Genomic DNA, 8,338 nt, shown 5'->3' on the forward strand with positions numbered 1-8,338 from the left:
TGTGTCATGATTTATTGATATGTGCATGAATACTCGGATGATAACCGGGCTAAGTCCCGAAGGCATTTGTGCGAGTTACTATTTTCGGGCTAAGTCCCGAAGGCATTTGTGCGAGTTACTATTTTCGGGCTAAGTCCCGAAGGCAATTGTGCGAGTTACTATAACCGGGTTAAGTCCCGAAGGCATTTGAGCGAGTAGCTATATCCGGCTAAACCCCGAAGGTACTTGGTTGGGAATGAGCGATCTTGCTGTAATAATTTCAATTAACACGCTCGTAAAATCCCAACGATGAGGTACGTTTCGTATATGCATTTGAGTAGTGATCCCGTTTAAATATTATTCGCACAGTCGATTAATGAGCTTCCAGCTTTTGGTTAAGTTGATCCCTTATGTATGAATATAAGGGTTGGAAATGTGAAGTAGGACTGATTGCTGTGAATATGTGTATATGAAATTATCCGTTTAGTTATATGAATGCTATATTTCAGTTGTGCCTAATTTCATTGCTCAAAACTTACTAAGCATTAAATGCTTACTCCGTTCTTTGAATCTCTGTTTTATAGATTTTGGTTCGTCAGCTATCGGACTCGGGATTGTCGAAGTCGAAGTCGTCCACACTATCAAAGCCCTTTTGGTACACTTTTGGTTGAACTCTGAAAATGGCATGTATAGGACTACCCTTTTTGGTTTTTGGTCATGTACCCTTTGGTTTTGTATAAATTTGGATAGCCATGCGAAAATGGCTTATATACACTTTGAGCATAGTATTATAATCGTGTTGTATGTTGTTCATTAAGAGGTATGGAAATCAACAATGGTAATTTTTTGAAAACTTTAAAATTTTACAAATGGACACACGAATTAGCTAAATCAAGCTCTTAGGACCTCAAAAATATAAAAATTACAAGAAAATGACCAAATTGAACTTACCTAATTAATGTTGAAATTTCAAAAGCTAAAACCTAAATTTTTCTTATTTAGCTCGTGAGGTTGAAGATGATGGGAGGTAATGTTTTATTTTTTCTATTATTTTTAACTTTTATACTAAGTTTAACTTATTCAATTATGAATAAATATTGTTAAACATTGATTAATTAATCCTTATGTATAATTAGCCAAATTAGTGTGTTAGCCCATCTCCACTACCGTTTATCATAATTATAAGGGTCCAATTGCTTAATTGGCCCTCTAATTAATTAAAAATCTATAGCGAATAACTTTTACCACTTTTACAATTTAGTCTTTGTACCTTAATTAGTCACTAATTCAGAAAAATTACTTAGTCAAAACTCAATCCACCTTTGTAATAACTCATTGAATATTTAATAAAAATATTTACGGGCTCGGTTTACGAAAATGAGGTCTCGATACCTCAGTTTGCAATACCACTAACTTTAGGGTTAAAACACTTATACTTTAACTAACTATTTAATTAACAAATTCATCAGACCTAAATTCAATATAATACTTTAATTGACAAGTAAATTTTAATTAATAACATTTACTGACTCAATCATCGGAGAATGAGGTTTCGAAACCACCGTTTCCTCCACCACTGACTTTCGAGTCATTATAATAGCCTTCTCTATTGAAAATAGGCGGTGCAAGTGCAGTGAAAAAGGTTTCTGAATCCATGGAACAAAAAAAAAATTCTCTCAATAATAGGTCTCTTAAGAAGATGGCTCTAATACCAAATTATTTGGAGTTTTTTAAAAAGCAAGAATAAAATAGAAATAATTTTTTATGGAAAGTATATATTTTATTAAACTGAAAAATTAAACCAATGACTAAAAATAAATAACTAAAAGATTCATAATCAATAAATATCTAAAACTTTGCAATTGATTAAAATAACTAAATTATTTTAACTGCAGTAGTTTAAGCAAACCTTCAACATCTTAACTTGAATTTTTAGTCTCTTCAACTTAGTGAAAATTCTAGCCATAAGTGTACCAGCAGGGACAGGCTCTTCCCAAGAGTTCTTAACCACATCCATGAAATTTGAATCTCTAGTCCAAAAGTAGAAAAACTTGAAAGTGTACACCTTAAGAAGAGTTGCATAATGATATGAAATTTCAGGAGCTACGAACTGAAACTTGTGAGTGAAAAAATGAGAAATGTCATTGATCATTAATTAGAACATGTTCGAGTTTTCAAGCAAGCTGACATGATCAATTGGACTCGCATTTAATGTCTAAAGTGCTACCTTGAAAGCCACTATCTATAGTAGGAGCTTTCCTTAGCCTTAGGTCTAGCCACCACATTGAAGTCACTTGTTCAAATCCCTACATTATCGTAGGCAATGCTAGCAATAAATTGTAGGTGAGAGCAAAGGGGCCTCCTGCAAAATCTATCATTTTCCCCAACACACTGCTAATAAAAGGAAAATGGATGAATTATTCCGGTTCAGGTGACATGTGATACATTGATTTGTTTTCACTAAAACAATAGGATTCGAATCTTTTTGCAAAGCATCCAAATCCTTCCATTGCTTGCCTCACAGTAGTATTATAATAACTGTCAATCAGCAAAGTGTTTGTCTAGCCTGCAGAAGCTTAATTCAAGTTAGCATAGGCAGTTCTTGAGAGTGTGACCAAAAACCTTTCACTTAGTGCATTTTGAGGGGACACCACACTCATGGCAAATCAAGCCTTTGTTTATTGGCAGTAATTCTGTCCATGTACAAAGACTTGCCAAGTTCAATAGCAATGTAGCTCAACCCTGTAGCTCTAAATAACTCCAATGGAACTTTTCCAAGTTGAATCCAAACAAAGGAGATGTGCAGATTAAGTTGTAGGAATTTAAATACTGTCTCCCATTTCCTAATGATAATAGGGATATTTCACAACTTTTTTCTCCATATATATGAAACAAAAAGATTAATTAGTAAAATAGATGGGATTGTAGATTAATTAGTGAAATAGTTGAAATCCGCACCCGGAGAACCCAACTTCAAAGTCGGCATCTCCAGGTGCCATCTTCTATATATATATATTGGGGTTCAAATGAAAATTGGGCAAATATTATAAAGAGCCCCCTATTTTGTCAAACTTCCATAATAACTAATTTTAGTTAGTTCCAATTGTTTATTTTTCCTAGTTTCAAGCCAAGACTTTGGTGGGAGCTACAAGCAAATATGGCATTAATTTAATTAATTTCTTCTTTTAAAAAATTTATCTTGAAATTGTAATAAAATTATAAGGGACCATTTTTTATATTATTCCTTTATTTTAGGTGAGCGTAAGAACACCTTGTTTCCCTGCTTTGGACTAGTAAAATAATATCATAAATGGTCCCTCATAATTTATCAAAATTTCAAGATAAATTCTTCAAAAAAATAAGAAATTAACAAAATAAATATCATATTTACTTGTGGTTCTCACAAATTATTGGCTTGAAAACTAGTAATATTGTATTGAAACTGAAAAAAAAAACAATTGAAACTAACTAAAAATTAGCTATTATGGAAGTTTGATAAGATATGAGGACTGTTTATGACATTTTCCCAATTTTCATTTGAGCTCATATACTTTCAAGTTGAATGCTCCAAATGCCGGCTTCAACTATTTCACTAATTAATTTACAACCCCATCTATTTTACTAATTAATATTTTTATTTCATATATATATGAAAAAAAGAAGCCGATATTTCACTATAAAACTTTTGGACAATCAAAAACATCGCTGAACAATGGTAAATCTAATGAAAGTCGGTTAAGGACCTGACCCAACTTTGATATGCAAATATAGGGGTAGGAAAATAGGAGGAGCCATAAATTAGTTAGGCATAGAATGTTGAATTTGATATTATTTCATTGGGAATTTTCTGCCTGCCTACCTACCTACCTACCTGCCTAACCCCGTGAAGGAACCGCGTAGACTGCCTAACACCGTTTCTCACCCTGAATTCCCTGGCTTAATTATTAACAACTCTTATTATTATTTATTATTATTATTATCCTGTCTACACGGTAAAGCATTTCTTTCACGTCTATCTTTGTTAAAATGAGATAAGAAATAAATATTATATATATAAACGAATGAATTGTATACATTATTAGTGTATGGTTAGATTAGAATCACCATAATGCAAATTTCTTTTTACAACGATATAGTCCAATTAAATTGGGTGATTTTTAACTCCTCATTATTATTACATAATGATTTCAGGCTTCTTCCTATTAAGAATAATAATAATCATTTTAAATTAGGATGAAAATCAAAATTACATATAAAATTTTTATTTAATAAACATTGGTTTGATCCAATTTTATATATAAATCTTTTATTTTAATTTGATTTTTATATAGTTAAAATTGGATCAAACAATTATATTTATTTAATATATAAATAGTTGAATTTTTTAATAAGTTATTTATTATCTTTAACGTATATTATTGAATCAAAATTAAATTTTTATGAATATAAATTAATCGAAATCAAAATTTGATATTAATATTTGTATTCGAATTAAAATTTTTATATATCAAATTTCATATGAAAATTATATGTAATTTTAAGATTCATAAATCTTAATGTTGTTACCTTCGAAAATAAATAAATCTTAATGTTGTTTGGTGTAATGTTTGAAGTGCGGAAAAGTTTTAAATCTTCATTGGATGAAAAATATATGTACTATGGAATATGCCTCGCATTTCGGTCAAATTTAGGCACAAACAGATAGTGACGTCACGGCAACGAAAATAGGGGAGAAGCATAAACAACGTGGCGACATATCATACAATTTTCTCGGTTTTCTTCTCCTGGTTAAACTCTAAGTATTTGTTTTAATGGAACTTTAATTAGTGTAGATTATTTTTAATATTATTTGGCCTACGAATTTAGCCTATAAGTAGGCACTTTTCTACCCTAGAAAGTTTAAACTCATTACAAATTTAGGTATAGCTTTTACAAGCTTTCAGAGACTTTTATTTTTACGTTTTGATGGTTCTTATTTCAGGTTTTGGGGTTTAGTTTTTTATCTCCATCTTTGTACTCTTCCTTTCTTTTTCGTTATATATCTTTACTCGTGGTTTTTTATCCTCTTCGAAGGAATTTTCCATGTAAAATATTTTTGTCCAATCTTTTCAATTTCTTTGTTATTTTACTTGTTTGTTGCTTAATCGAGTTTATCCCTAACTAATTGGTATCAAAGCTAGTTCGATTTCCTCATTCAACCTGTTCAGAGATAGCAGCAATAAAGTTCGACATTGAAAATTTCGATGGCATCAAACATTTCAATTTATGGCAAGTTCAGATGACAACAATACTGGTCCAGAATTGTATCACCCTGAAATAGGGCCTAGTCGGAATAGTGGTTTCGGGACCAAAAATCCGACATCAAAATATTTATTTTATGATTATTATGAGGCTTAGAATATGAGAATATGCATGTTTTAAAGTTTCATGAAGAAATTCTTTGAGTAAGGTGTCAAATTGGAAATTAAGAACTAAATTGAATAAATTGCAAAACTTGGATTCTAGAAACAATTTGTATGAAATTGTTTTAGATTATAAATTAGAAGGTCTTGGGGAGAAATTTTCCCAAATTTTAAGTTTTTGGACAAAAATGGGCTTGCATGGATGAAATTTTAAAGAAAGGGCTTAAGGGCATTTTGGTCATTTGGTATTTTAATGAAATAAAATGGGAAAAATGAAACAAAAATCAGCCATTTTCTCCCTTGTACCAGACGAAACTCTCAAGCCCTCCATAGCTAGGGTTTTCAAGTTTTTCAAGCTCAATAGTAAGTGCTCCCAAACCCCGTTTTTAATGTTTTTTGTATTTTTGAAATTTCGGTAGCTTGTTCTCCCCATTTCTACCCATATTTCATGCTAGGGTTCATGTTTAAAAATTTACCCATGCATGAGTTACTTGTATTTTGATGGATTATGGAGGAATATGAAAGTTGGATGTGTGTTAAACATCTTTTCCTAGGTGATTTTCATGAAAAACCCCAAAAGGGACCCTTTTACAAAAGTTGTAAAATGTGAGGTAGAAATGTGAAAATAATGGAAAATGTGGGCTACCATAAGAGAGAAAAATGTTCAGCTAGGCTTGGATAAGATAGAAATTGCATGTGTTTCGTTATACGAGCCTAGGGACTAAATCGTAAAAATGTGAAATGTTAGGGGCAAAACGGTCATTTGGATCGGGGGTGGAATTTAGACTTGAAATGTATAATGTCGAGTGTTAATGATTTAATTTTGTTGTAATAGACCCAGAGAAACAAATTTTGGAGATCGATCGAGGAAAACGAAAGGTTTTAGAATAACCGAAACATAGCACCGAAACAAATACCAAGTAAGTTCGGATAACTTAAAGTAAACTCCTAATATGCCTAATTATATGATTTGTGAATGAATTATGATTGCATTTATTGATAGCATAAGATTTCATGAAATGCATTCCTAATAATGATGTGTTGAAAAATTATCTCGGTTGAAGTTAAAAAGGGAATTTGATGGATAAAGCATGTTTTACATGTGTAATGAGATCCTGCATGTGTTGCGGAAAGGATTTATCCCAGACGGGTAATCCGCTGATCTCAATTATGAAAAAGATCTAGCCCGGACGGGTGTTCCTTTGGATGATTAAACCTCCCGAAGAATACATGTGCATTATGGATTTAGCCTGGACGGGTAATCCAATCAAGGTCTAAATTTAGCCTGGACTGGTAATCCAGATCCGAGCTCATTAAAGGTGTTTGTCGTAATAAAAGACTTATCCTAGACTGGTAATCCCAACATCACCTTATGAGTTTACGATATGTGGGATTTAGCCTGGACTGGTAATCCTACCATAAGATGTGAGGTTCGTAGGACTGCACTCCTGAAATGATCATCCTTATGAATTAATGATTAATGGATATTCCATCTAGATTTCCTAGACACTCAACGGGATTAACATCAAATACATGTACAAAATGAAATGTTGAATGATGAGCTCATCTAAGATAAATTACATGGTGTTTTGTTATGTGACTAACTCATTGGTTGAGGGCATGTAATAGGAAACCATTTCAAACTTGTTGGTTTTTTTTATCTATTATAGATGTATGCTAATTACTTGGTAAGTTTACTTTTCGGTTATTCGAGCTTACTAAGTATGTAAATGCTTACTCCTCTCTTTTCCCTACTTTTCAGAGCTCAAGGACTCGTAAGGATTGGAAGACGGTTGGAGAGCCAGCACACTATCAAATAGACCAGCTGTGGTATAAAGACATTTCTATTTTATTCAATGGCATGTATAGGACCTTTGAGTATTTTGTTATATGTGTCATTTGATTTACCAAATGTAGGCATGTAAATATATACCTATATTTTTGTATATGGCCATGGGAATTCGCTTATTTTGAGGTAGGCTATGACCTACAATTCTATGCATGTTTATATTCATATGTGATGGTTTGTTTATAAATGGCAATGAGTCACAAGAACGAGCCAATTTTGAATGTGTTATAGTGACATGGAAAACCATAAATACAAGATGGGAAAATAATCTAGCATGTATGAAACCAATGATATGAGGTTTCTATGCAATCATTTATAAGAGTATAATCATGTTTTGCTTTGTATTTGGTTACCATTAAGTATAAGTGGTGAAAAGGGTGAAGAAAAGCTTGGAAAATAGCCTATTAGGGTCCGCATGGTTGGACACACGGGCATGTTTCTAGGCCGTGTGTAACACACAACTCACTTCCATGGGTGTGTGTTATGGTCGTGCGTCCCTTGCACTTAAAATTTTAAGTCAATGTTGTACACGGGCAGGCCACACGGGTGTGTGCCATGGCCGTGTTTTAAAGTCAGTGTTGCACATGGACTAAGGGCACGGGCGTGTGTGACCACACGGTCTATACCTACACGGGCGTGTGGAGCCTTAAAGCATGAATTTTCCAAGTTTTTCTTAAATTCTCGGTTTAGTCCCGAATAGTTTCTAATGTATGTTTTGGGCCTTGTGAGCCTGTTCAAGGGACATAATGCATGTGAACGAGAAGTTTCAAGTTAAAATAAATTTGTGGTCTGGTTTTATATGCGTATGCTTGAGTTGAGTCCGGTAGTACCTCGAACCCTGTCCCGGCATGGGATACGGGCGAGGGGTGTTACAAGAATGGTCTGAAAAAGGTCATTACAGGGAAGAAGTCTGCGAATATGTAACAATCAAAATGGGAAAATCTTGATGAGATGACCCTATCTATAATTCAGTTGTACCTCACGAATAATGTATTGCAGAAGGTGTTGATAGAGAAAACAATATACACCCTATGGAAAAGGCTAGAAACCCTTTTACATGACAAAGTCTTTGGCTAATTGATTGGTGTTGGAACAGCAATTGTACACA

Source organism: Gossypium hirsutum, chromosome A03 (genome assembly GCF_007990345.1).
Source record: "Gossypium hirsutum isolate 1008001.06 chromosome A03, Gossypium_hirsutum_v2.1, whole genome shotgun sequence".
NCBI classification, from domain to species: domain Eukaryota; kingdom Viridiplantae; phylum Streptophyta; class Magnoliopsida; order Malvales; family Malvaceae; genus Gossypium; species Gossypium hirsutum.